The sequence below is a fragment of the Notolepis coatsorum genome (genome assembly GCF_963971535.1).
Source record: "Notolepis coatsorum genome assembly, chromosome: 10".
Lineage (NCBI taxonomy): Eukaryota > Metazoa > Chordata > Actinopteri > Aulopiformes > Paralepididae > Notolepis > Notolepis coatsorum.
In genome coordinates, this window is record NC_140174.1 from 66,213,156 (window position 1) to 66,227,080 (window position 13,925).

The following is a 13,925-nucleotide window of genomic DNA, read 5'->3' on the forward strand; positions in this document are numbered from 1 at the left end:
AGATAGATAGATAGATAGATAGATAGATAGATAGATAGATAGATAGATAGATAGATAGATAGATAGATAGATAGATAGATAGATAGATTGCCAGACTGAAAAGTTACGGTAGATTGCCATATAATCTGTTGTGAACATGACTACTTGAGAAAGAAACCTATTAATTGTGGTGACCCCATGACCTTTCCTCTAGCACTACTATTAGGCCAAACTCCTGACTGGTTAATCACATAGTCATGAAATTATACCCAGAGATGTGGTCCTTAATGGACAAAACAATTATTATAGAATACAATACGCAACATCAAGCATTGTAAATAAAAAAATAAATACAAATAGACTGTTGTTCTATTGTGTTTGCATGTTGTGATGTGGCTTAACTTATCACTGGACCTCATGTGCTGCCTGTCTGAAGCTGCCCGGCTTGCCCAGAACACAGCCAAAACCTTTAATGTTGTGCCATAGAAAATGTACTCATTAACTATATCACAGATCTGGTATAGCAACTGCTCTGCCTCGGACATAGGCACTGCAGAGGGTGGTGAAAACTGCCCAATGCATCACCGGTACACCACACCCTGCAATTGAGAAGCACAAACAGTGTCTGAGGAAGGCATGTGGTATCGAAAAGGTAATTATCTGCCAACTGCTGCCCTACTTATGCCAGCACAACATATTGGGACGTTTTCAGTCAGGGTTTTGGTCTTATCATACTGTAGCACAGTCTGTTTTGTTGAAGGTGTTCAATGACTTGCTGCTAACCTTCGACTTCAGTGACTGTGCCATCCTGACCTCGTGTGGCATTCAATACAGTGGACTGTGACATTTGAATGGATGCCAGTATGGGATTGGGGTTGATGGCACTGCGTTGAACTGGCTCACATCCTATCTCAGCATTAGACATTTCTCTGTCAACGTAGGCAACTCTTCTCTAACCCTGGCCAGTCTCTTCTTTGGGGACCTCCAGGGTTCAGACCTAGGTCCCATTCTGTTCTCTATTTATATGCTTCCCCTTGGTCAAATAATTAAAAATGACAACTTAAAAAAAGGACTTTCTTCATAAAAATGATATATACATACACAATTATACCAGTTATATCAATATAAAACACACACACATCTCATAAAACCATGCAACATAAAATTGTTAAATGTTTTTTTTTTTTTTTTAACAGATTTTCAAACAGATGATTTCTGAAATATAATGCAATGGTTTTCTCCTCCCTTTACATCTTGCGATTTTCTTTGAGAAAAAAGTGGAGAACATCCGCAGCTCATTCTCCCAACCCCCACCCATTCCAAATGCTGAATCGAGAACCTCATCCTTCATTCTGTCTTCTTTCTCTCCCTTGACACTGTTAACGTTGAGCTGTTCCACTACATGCCAGCTGGACCAGTTACCCTCCCCACTCCTCCAGACCATAACACCAGACATCCTCCCATTCCTAACTGCAACCATCAACTCCTCCCTCAACTCGGGGGTGGTCCCCCCCTCCCTAAAATAAGCCAGAGTCACACCGTTCATAAAAAAACAACCATGAACCCCACCATCTTAGACAATTATCGTCCTGTCTCTCTTCTCTCCTTCCTCTCTAAATCACTTGAACGTGCTGTATCCAACCAACTTACTGATTATCTCTTACAGAATGACCTCCTAGATCCTATTCAGTCAGGCTTCCGGACTGGTCACTCCACAGAGACGGCCCTCATAGCGGTCACAGAGGCTCTTCACTTAGCAAATGACATGTCTGCAGCCTTCGACACAGTCAACCATTAGATCCTCCTTGCGTCCCTCGCAGGAATGGGAGTGGCTGGCTCTGCACTGACATCATACCTCAGCGACCGCTCCTACCAAGTGTCATGGAGAGGGACCCTGTCGGCCCCCCGCCCGGATGTGTGTCCCCCCAGGGCTCAGTCCTTGGTCCTTCCTCTTCTCCCTCTACACCAAATCTCTGGGTAACATTATCATATCTCACGCCTTCTCGTATCATTGCTATGCCGATGATACTCAACTCTTCCTCTCCTCCCTCCGATATCCACGTCTCTGAGCGGATCGCGGCCTGTCTGTCCGACATCTCGGCCTGGATGACGACCAACCACCTCAAACTGAACCTAAGCAAAACAGAATTGCTCCACCTGCCGGCCAAATCCTCCCCCCTGACCGACCTTTCCATCACAGTGGAGAATGTAGCTGTAGCTGACCGCCAAGAACCTTGGTGTTGACGACCAGCTGAACTTCTCCGCTCACATGGCAGCAACAACCAGAACCTGCAGATTCCTCCTGAGCAACGTCAGAAGGATCTGCCCCTTCCTGACAAAAGAAGCCACACAATTCCTTGTCCAATCAACATTCATCTTCTGCCTCGACTACTGCAATGCACTGCTTGCTGGCCTTCCGACCACTGCCACCAAACCTCTTCAACTCATTCAGAATGCAGCCGCCTGCCTGATCTCAAATCTACCGAAGTCAGCCCATGTCACCCCACGTCTTACAGACCTGCACTGGCTCCCCATTGCCGCACAAATCCACTTCAAGACCCTCGACCTGGCATATCGTGCTCAAAGGGAATGGCTCTAACTACACACCCTCAAGACTTCTACGCTTTGTATCTTCTGGCCACCTCAGACCCACTCCTATCCGAGCTCCAGGAGGGTCATCAAAGAGAAGCTGCCTATTCTCTGTCCTTGCCCCACAATGGTGGAACGAACTTCCCACCACAGTTAGGACAGCCGAAAACTGACCAATCTTTCGCTGTCGACTAAAGACACACTTCTTCAAAAAGAAGAAGAAAAAAAATAACCTTACTGTCATGCACTTAAAACGAACCTACACTGTAGCACTCAACACTTTGATGAACATTCTTACTCAGAGTTGTACCCTTCCTGCTGACTTGTCATACAAAACGTGTAAGTCGCTTTGGATAAAAGCATCAGCTACATTACTAAATGTAAATGTAAATGAATAGGATATGTGAGATTTTCATAATGTATGAAAAAGCATTTGATTGAAATATAGCTAGATTCTGCAGAACCGCAGAACCAAACATAAATTGTACGCTAATTATGTCTTTATGATTTTAGCTGGTTACACAAATTTGGTAAATCCAAGATAAAGGTTTCAGCACCATGGAGAGTGCAGTAGGTGGGCCATAGGCAACCAGGTCTTTGGGATATGGAACTGGATATCCTTCAGTAGCATTCCCAACTCCCACAGTCGCTCCCATCTCCATCACTTTCCTTTTACGCCATAGAGAGCATCTTCAGCTGTAGGACTGAGACCAGTGAAAACTAAAGTGACAGGCTGTAGCTATTCAAATTGCACCCAACAGCACTGCTCAGAGTAGCTTCTTGGAGAGAGGAGGCACTGGTAAGCAGGGAGACACTGGTGTGTAGGCTGCTGATGATTTTGAGTATCCATGTATTTAATTGAATGCTAGAATGAACGATAGGCTTACCATCAGCCCAGCCATGTAATCTTCCCAGCCTTGTTGATCCCCATGTCAAAAATCTTGGTGTGATTTTCAGCGTATGCCAAAATCAAGTATTTCCTGTAATTCGAGAAAGTCACCCATACCTTCATCTCCTCCAATTCAAACTATTGTACTTCCCTGTATACTGGGATTAGCCAGTCATCTTTGTCCCACCTGCAACTTATCCAGAACACCGCAGCTAGGCTATTTTGATGGGTACCCAGAAGAGGGATCTATTAACCCTATTCTGGCCTCTGTCTCGACTGACTTCCTGTACATTTTAGAATTTTATTTAAGGTTTAGCTGTTTGTGTCTGCCCTCTTATATCACAGATTTCCCAAGACCTTATACTACCTCCAGTTCCCTCAGGTCATCCAACGTGGGGCTCCTGGCTGTTCCTTGATCTAAACTTAAGCTCAGAGGTGACCACGTCTAGACGGTGGAACAGCATGCCTGTCTCTATCAGATCTGTCCTCTACACTGATTATTTCGAGTCCAGGCTCAAAACATACTTTTATTCATTAGCGTTCGGGTCCTCCTGATTTGCTTTTGTTTGTGCGTATGGATGTACGTATGTATTGATATTCCATTGTGATTGTGATTTTATTCATCAAATGCTGTACAGCACTTTGGTTAAGCCAAAAGAGTACAGTACAGATATAAAATAAAATAATCAGTACGAAGCCAATAGAGTAGAGTACAGATATACAATAAATAATCAAATAAGATGAAATATTAAGTATTAACTCAATGGACGCCATACCTGAATAAAGTCGGGTTAACTCGCCGGCGCTTGAGCGTCAAACCTGAGAAAAGTCGGGTTTTCATTGTTATTTCTTTTATTCAATATTTCCATTCATTATCCATCCAGGGAGCCTGGTGTTATCATAGGGAATGAGTCTGAGATCGCAAACGTGCAATACCGGCCGCATACTACCAGGCGGCGGTATTGAGCACCCTTTGAAACCTTGTGTCTTGGGCTGTGCGTCGATTATATGGGTCCGGGTCGGCTCTATTTCTCCTGGAAGGACAAGCGGTTATAACACTCGGATTGAGAAGAATCAAGTACTCCCGATCCATGTTTTGTGGTGGATTATGTTGGCGACACGATGGACATCAATACTTGGAATGGCAATCAGATAATTGGAATATTCTTTTTGGGATACATCCTAGTCAAAGTAAGGGCTTTATGATATCAATCTTGCGTTGATCCAAGAATATCTTCATTGCGATCCGAGCGTATATGTGTAACGTTAGTCCATAACGTATTCCGTTGGTGACAATCAAAGCATCAAAAATGACCCTTCCCCCCCACCCTTTCATGCATTCATGATAGACATAATACCTATCATATGCATTGAATGTTTTAATTGTAGCGTGTGTAGGGACGGAACGCCAATGCATTTAGTATAATAGACGTTGCGGGCTATTACCAGCCTCCCAGGAATTACCCTAGACCGCTCTAAAAGCATACTTATATTCACCACGGTATAAAACGGGAATGTATGGATGACATTTCTTTTTCTTTTTCACATAATTATTGAACGTTAGATAGGGTACTCAATGTCAAATGGGCCATAATTGTATCCATAGCTATAATATAGAATATAGTTATAGCCCTGCAAACACCGCCACGTATATTCTTATATTTTAGAACAGTGTTTCCCAACCGGGGGTACGCGTACCCCTAGTGGTACGTGGGTGGTCCCCAGGGGGTACGTGAAAAGATTTTCAAAAGTAAAAAATTAAAATAAAAAAAGTTTTAGTTTTTTGATTTTCTTTTATTAAAAATGTTACAGGAAAACTGTACCCAAATAATGAATAATGCATAATCTGTAATAATGTAACCAAAATTGGGGGCATTCAAATTAAGTAATCATTTGCTGGCTATATATTATTATTGGTGCGGCGTTCAGCTTCCCGTCAGGGGTTACATCATCTGAAAAAAAAAAACTCTGAATCATCATCATTGTAGTGGCGCCCTGGCTAGCAAAACAACATCCTATCAAGTGAATGCGCTGGTGTTTATTGAGATCAAAATCATTATGGATCAATGGCTGAGTCGAGCTGGTTCATCCAGAAACAACAGCACAGGTGATACTGCTGAATCAGGAGAACCCGTTCTCAAGAAGAAAAAAAACAGAGAAGGTGAAGAATCAGCAGTTTGGTGAACATTATGTGCTCTCCGGGTTTACTGTCACAACTACAGAGCCACCACAGCCAATGTGTTTCATCTGTGGCGACGTGCTTTCTAATAATAGCATGAAACCATCACATTTACATCGGCACCTCAGTACTAAACATCCCTCCTGTGTGGGTAAGCCTGCAGAGTTTTTCCACCAAAAGCTGGCTGAATTTAAAGGAAGCCAAGAAAAACGAAAGAAAGCGACATCGGTCTCAACCAAGGCCTTGGAGGCATCTTATGCCGTGTTGCTACTTGTTGCTAAATCGAAAAAGCCATTTACCATAGCCGAAGAGCTAATCTTGCCTGCTGCTATAATTCTCGCAGAAACTATGCTCGATAAGAAAGCAGCTGATGTCCTGAAGAAAGTGCCGTTGTCAAATAATACTGTGTGCCATCGGATCGACGACATGGGAATTGACATTATTGACCAAGTGGTGGAAAAATGTTAAGCATCTGGTACGTTCGCTTTGCAGTTGGACGAATCGACGGATGTCAGTGGGGAAGCACAACTGATTGCGTTTGTGCGTTACAAAGACACTTTGGAGATGAACGAGCACATTCTGTTTAGCAAGAAACTCACGGGGAGAACTACCGGACAGGACGTTTTTAACGTTATTGACAATTTTTTCTCTCAACACAAGCTGGATTGGAAATGCTGCTCTCATGTGTGCACAGACGGCACTGCGGCGATGACCGGCAGAGTAAATGGATTAATGGCCCACGTAAAAAAGGTAAACCCTGACGTTACATGGATGCACTGCATGATTCACCGAGAAGCACTAGCTAGCAAGAGAATGAGTCCAGTGTTAAATGATGTTTTGAATGATGCCGTAAAAGTGATCAACTTTATACAGTCCAGGCCTTTGAATCATAGACTGTTTCAGTCACTTTGTGAAGACGGTGGGTCAGAACATAAACAGCTCCTGCTTCACACCGACGTCAGGTGGTTATCCCGAGGGAAGACGTTACAGCGGCAGTTCGAGCTACGCAATGAAGTGAGGGCATTTCTGTCTGAGCACACACACCCCCTTGTGGCTATGTTCGACGACGCAGACTGGGTAGCTCAGCTGTGATGCCTCTCTGATATTTTCAGCAAACTCAACCAGCTGAATCTCTCTTCAAGGTAAAGACACAAATGTTCTTAGCTTGTATGACAAAGTGTGTGGATTCATGGAGAAGATCAGGCTCTGGCAGAGCCAATGTGAAAAAGGGGATACAAGTTGTTTCCTGCAGCTGAACGCATACATTGCTACTGGTGAATGTGACAGAGCTGCAATTGTGAAAATAGTACACACACATTTGTCCAAGCTCAAGAATGAGTTCAACTCCTGTTGCAACAATCTCCCCCAGACTGACAAAACTGATGAGGGAGAAACAGGCTCAAGTGTCACATTAATTGGTGAGTTACCTTACTTTTTTTTAAAGTCTTTAAACAATGGCTATTATAATTGATATGATTAGTTATGATTGAATATGATTTAAGTGTCACATTAATTGTCGCATTGGGTCACACAGACAAAAATCTCCTCTTCTCTATCTCTCCTCGTCACTTCTCTCCTTCTTCCACTCCCAGGTTTCACCTTACAGTAGCTACACACACACACACACTGGATGGGCCGCCGTGCCAATTTTAATGTAGGGCTGCTGTGCCACGTATCGGCCGCCGTGCCAATTTTAATGTAGGGCCGCTGTGCCACGTATCGGCCGCGGTGCCAATTTTAATGTACGTGCCGATTTGACTATACACTGCTCTGTGCTGTCATGGTGGCTGGTGGCTATCCATGGTAAATGGTGTCTCAGAATGTACGGTTATGTATATAACCATAGTTATATGAGTATAGTGACGCTCAGCGTCATAGTGCAAATACTCCACCTCAGTACTTGCACACTGAATAAAAACTCACAATGTACCTTTACATACCAACATCTGTCTGACCACACCCCCATCCACTACCTACATAAGCAGGGATGTGGCCATGCCCTCATCTCCTTCCCAATCTTTCACCACAAGGCAAGATCAAGGGGTGCTCAGGGGAGTCCTGACGCTGATCGTCACTATACTCATATAACTATGGTTATATACATAACCATAGGTTATATTATCGTATAGCTCTGCTCAGCGTCATAGTGCAACACAGGAGCTGAGCAGAGCTGAGCTCGACAAATGTACCCCGCTGAGGCCCCCCACAACCATCAGAACCGGGGAGGACCCGAGCCCCCCCGACCCTCCCTATTGGAGGACGGAAGGGAGACGGATCCGACTGCGCGAAGAGGAGCTTGAGCAACTCAACGCACAGGGTGAGCAGACCATGGGGCGTACCCACGACTACACAAACGCACAACCAGCATGCCACTAGGGAACGAACGGAAAAAGGAACAAACCCCGTTACCACCCCTAAAATCACGGGGTCAAGAGCAAAGCCCAACCCCGTGGCAAGGCCGTAGCAGCGGAGTGCGAAGGAGGACCCAGACGCAGAAAGAACAGGACCCCCCCCGGAAAAAGGGGGCCTGGAGAGGCCAACGACGCAACAGCATCGAGACCTCACCAGGCGGTCACTAGTGACACCGCCCCCCACATCGCCAGCGTATTCGGACAGGGCCCATCCAAGAGCAGGCCCTTCCCCCCAATAGCACGCCGCCTGGCTCACTGACCCTGGTATACTCAGGCAGTCACCCACCCAAGCACAACCCAGGCCTGAGCCTACACCGCCTCCGAAATCGAACAAGATCGGGCGTGTTCAGGGTGGCATGGCTGTAAACTCGAAGCACTCAAGCTCACCTACAGCTGGAGCAGGCAGCGCACCGGGGAGACGACCCCTAGAAGAGGTCGATCCCTCAATCCAGGCAACAGGCACTCAACCTGAGCCTGGAGCACTGCAGACTAGACAGGCGCCAAAGGGGTCAGCTGAAAACAGCACCCCGGCGGAAGGGGCGTATGCTGGCATTGTTGCGCACCATGTCACAGCCTCCACAAAAAAAAAACGACTCTCTAGAGGGGTCGAGGCAGAGAAGGCTGACACGATTGGCAGACGTCATGAAACGTGCAGGGGACTAACCCGGGAGTTGACTCCGCTCCAACACACCAGGGAACCAACCACCACCTTGGTTCAAACATGAGGTGGTTGTTCCTATAACCCCTCAAGAAAAAACTCCAAAACACACCTGCGGGTATACACTGGCTATACCGCAGTACAAGTGTTTCAGTTTTCAAAAAGGGGTTATCCCAGGCCTACAGGTCGACGAAAACAATTTCGGACCGGGCCCGTTGGACCGGGACGTACACAGGGATGCCAGAGGAGTTCCATAAGAACCACCTCAACAGCCCCCTCCCAGCCATGCTTAAGCAGGAGAAGAGAGGGGTGAAAAGAATGGAGAAGGACCAGGCCCCCTTAGCGCAGCGCAAGGTACAACACAACATGGATCAAGCAACAGTGAGGGGTAACACGTAGTAACACAACCACGAACATCTCCATAACGTCAAAACCCTGTGACACTCGGGCCGACCCGGCATTTTCCCCCCCGAAAAAAGCACAAGTCCCTCAGGGTACCAGAACAGCAGATCTGCGTCCCCGGCGGACAACGGGTTAACTGACCTGGACCGGCGCGACCAGAACCAGTCCCGTGCCCTAATCACGCCGACATCCCCAACACTAGGAGGGGGGTAGGTACGCGTGTCGATCTAAAGCATTATAGAGGGCGCCACCCAGACGGTCCCTTATGTACCGCGCTCGGTGGCCCACCCCAAGGGCGTGAGACCCCTCTACCTATGCTTTGATCTATTCCGTTAACATCCCCCAGATATGAACAAGAATTCATCGAGACAACACTGGCACTCGGAAGAGACAGACTCCATCCCAGTCGCCCCATAAAAACGCTGTTTTAATGATGAGCAACCAAGGCGCGCAGGCCCATGCGTGATTCTTATGAGAAGCACCCAGGGGCAGCACTATGTACACGTCGAGACCCAAAACACATCAATGGATAGTCTAACAAGACACCAGACATTGTTCCTCCAAGCCGCCTGGGAGAACGACAAGAAGCCGTTGTTCTTTATTTCCTCTTTTCTATAAAAAAGAGAAAAAAGAAGACGGACATGGGTCCCATGTGACGCGGCTGAGGGAAAAAGACAATACCCTGTCAACCTACAGTACACTCTTAAAAAAAATTTTTAAATGTTACGGGACTTTCAATGTATTATTTTACAGATTACTTTTGTTTTTCTACTTTAAGTGTAAATGCCATAAAAATACAGTAAATGCCATAAAAATACAGTAAATAACCTTTAATACAAATATTAACCATTAAATAAAGGTTGTAATCTGTAAATTGATTTAATAAGAAATTATCTTTTTTTTACAGGATTATTCCATTGCTTAATTGTCTTGAATGTTAAATTACATGTAAAACACCTAGAATATACATCATTTTACTGTATGTGAAAATAAGGCAAATTTCTGTTTTTTTGCTGTTAAACTTTAAATGTAATGTTAAATAATGTTAAAAAAGAAAATAATATAATTTAAAAACAGTAAAAACCTTCAGTTATTCTACAGGTAATAATTTTTAAATACATGTATTTGCTTAATTGTGTTGAATGTTAAATTACATTGAATTGTATGTAAAAACACATAAGATACTCATCATTTTACTGTATGTGAAAATAAGGCAACTTTCAGTATTTAAAAAAATTATGATCAAACACCTTCAATAAAGTGACAGGACTTAAAGTTCAGCAGTGAAACACTGTTATTTCACAGGTTTTTCCTACATTTACGATGAAACACCTTCAATTAAGTGACAGAACTTAAAGTTCAGCAGTGAAACACTGTTATTTGACAGTTTTTTCCTAAATTATTATAATCAAACTCCTTCAATAAAGTGACAGAACATAAAGTTCAGCAGTGAAACACTGTTATTTCACAGGTTTTTCCTACATTTACGATGAAACACCTTCAATTAAGTGACAGAACTTAAAGTTCAGCAGTGAAACTGTTATTTTACAGGTTTTCCCATAATTATTACAATCAAACTCCTTCAATTAAGTGACATCACTTAAAGTTCAGCAGTGAAACACTGTTATTTTACAGGTTTTCCCATAATTATTACAATCAAACTCCTTCAATTAAGTGACAACACTTAAAGTTCAGCAGTGAAACACTGTATTTTACAGGTTTTCCCATTATTATTACAATCAAACCCCTTCAATTAAGTGACAGAACTCAAAGTTCAGCAGTGAAACACTGTTATTTCACAGGTGTTTCCTACATTTAATATGAAACACCTTCAATTAAGTGACAGCACTTAAAGTTCAGCAGTGAAACACTGTTATTTGACCGTTTTTTTCCTAAATTATTAGCTAGCCTAGCTTAGCACAAGGGCTGGAAGCAGTAGGGACCAGCTAGCCTAGCTTAGCATAAGGACTGGAAGCAGTAGGGAGCAACTAGCCTAGCTTAGCACAAGGACTGGAAGCAGTAGGGAGCAGCTAGCCTAGTTTAGCACAAGGGCTGGAAGCAGTAGGGACCAGCTAGCCAGCCTAGCTTAGCACAAGGACTGGAAGCAGTAGGGAGCAGCTAGCCTAGCTTAGCACAAGGGATGGAAGCAGTAGGGAGCAGCTAGCCTAGCTTAGCATGAGGGCTGGAAGCAGTAGGGACCAGCTAGCCTAGCTTAGCACAAGGACTGGAAGCAGTAGGGAGCAACTAGCCTAGCTTAGCAAAAGGACTGGAAGCAGTAGGGAGCAGCTAGCCTAGCTTAGCACAAGGGCTGGAAGCAGTAGGGACCAGCTAGCCTAGCTTAGCACAAGGACTGGAAGCAGTAGGGAGCAACTAGCCTAGCTTAGCACAAGGAATGGAAGCAGTAGGGAGCAGCTAGCCTAGCTTAGCACAACGGCTGGAAGCAGTAGGGACCAGCTAGCCTACCTAGCTTAGCACAAGGACTGGAAGCAGTAGGGAGCAGCTAGCCTATAGCTTAGCACAAGGGCTGGAACCAGTAGGGACCATCTAGCCTACCTAGCTTAGCACAAGGACTGGAAGCAGTAGGGAGCAACTAGCCTAGCTTAGCACAAGGACTGGAAGCAGTAGGAAGCAGCTAGCCTAGCTTAGCACAAGGGCTGGAAGCAGTAGGGACCAGCTAGCCTAGCTTAGCACAAGGGCTGGAAGCAGTAGGGACCAGCACCGGCGCCCCCGAAGGAACTGTGCTGTCACCCTTCCTCTTCACCCTCTATACCTCAGACTTCTGCCACAACTCAAGCGGGTGCCACCTGCAGAAGTTCTCTGACAACTCCTCCATTGTAAGCTACATCACCGACGATGATGAGGAGGAATATAGAGCCCTGGTGGAGAGCTTTGTGGGGTGGAGCAACAGCAACCACCTCCAACTCAACACCAGTAAGACCAAGGAGCTGGTGGTGGACCTCCGGAGGGGCAAGAAGAGGCCCCCCCGATTCCCATAACCATCCGAGGTGGGAAGGTGGAGGTGGTGGAGTCATATAAGTTCATTGGGGTACACCCAGTGGTGCAGTGCTGGGCAACCGCGGTCAAACAGCGTTTGGACTTCGAAGTGCGCACATCCTATTATTATGCAAAATCTAGGTGATAAGTGCCTAGACTTTGCATAATAATAGGATACCGTTTGGCCTCCGCCCATATTACGACTGCACCCCTGGGTAATAATAATAATAATAATAATAATCTTTATTTATATAGCACCTTTCATACACGGAGTGCAGCTCAAAGTGCTTAACAGAGCAAAGAAATAAAAACACAACATTTTACAATAAAGCAAAAAAGAAAAAAAAGTAAGGAAAAGAAAAGCAGGATTTTAAGACCAGCAAAACATGATTAAGAAAATAGCTAAAAAGCATAAATGACAACAGACATTTTAAAATCAGCTAAAAGCAAGAGTAAAAAAATATGTCTTGAGCTGTGCTTTAAAGCTATCCACAGAGGCTGCCTGTTTTATATGTAGTGGGAGATTATTCCACGCCGTCGGCCCATAGAAACAAAAGGCTGCTTCGCCATATTTTTTATATTTCATTGTAGGCACTTCGAGCAGGTCCGCACTAGAGGACCTGAGGGGGCGGTTTGGAACATATCTATGTAAGCAGTCGCAGAGATAAGATGGTGCCAGACCATTAAGAGCTTTAAAAACAAGCAGGAGAATTTTTAAATCAATCATAAAGACAACCGGGAGCCAATGCAGTGAAGCTAAAACTGGAGTAATATGTTCCCTCATCTTAGTTCTAGTTAAAATTCTGGCTGCCGAATTTTGGAAAGTTGTAATCTGTCAGTTGTTTTCTTTGGAAGGCCAGAATAAAGTGCATTACAATAATCAAGCCGAGAGAAAACAAAAGCGTGGATTAGCGTTTTTGCATCATCCAGGGACACATAGGCTCTAATTCGTGCAATATTTCTAAGATAAAAGAAGGCAATCTTCGTGACATGATTAATGTGTGTATTAAAATTCAATTCAGAATCAATAATAACCCCCAGGTTCTTTACTGCAGTGTTATTTTCTACGTTCAGGTTACCCAGTCTACTTTTTATCAGTTCTCTCTGCTCACTAGACCCCACTATGAGAACTTCTGTCTTATCCTCATTTAGCTTGAGAAAATTCTCACTCATCCAGCCTTTTATGCTGGACAAACAGGTCAACAACGGGTCTAGAGCACAGGGCTCGTCTGGAGCTACGGAGAGGTAAAGCTGGGTATCATCAGCATATAAATGGAAGTTAACTCTATGATTGGTAATAAGTCCACCCAGCGGCAGTATATACAGGGAGAACAATAAAGGGCCAAGAATGGATCCCTGCGGGATACCAGAACAGATGGTGTGTTTGTCGGAATCATAATTCGCTAGATTGACAGAGTAGCTTCTACCTGTTAAGTAGGAATGAAACCAGGACAAGGCCGTGCCTGACAGACCTATCCAATACTCGAGGCGGTGCATTAGAATTGTGTGGTCAATTGTGTCAAACGCAGCCGTTAAATCTAGGAGTAGGAGAACGGATACCTCTTTATTGGCCGCAGACACCCTAATGTCGTTAGTCTCAGTGCTATGGCCCCTCCGGAAACCAGATTGGAATTAGTTATGGACCCTATTTTTCTGTAAAAACAGAAACAACCTGAACAATAAATTGGACTTGGCGGAAAACACAGAGGCCCTCTACAGGAAGGGACAGAGCAGGCTGCTGAGGAGACTCAGGTCCTTCAATGTTTGCAATAGACTGCTGCAGTCATTCTACCTGTCTGTAGTGGCCAGCATCCTCTTCTATGT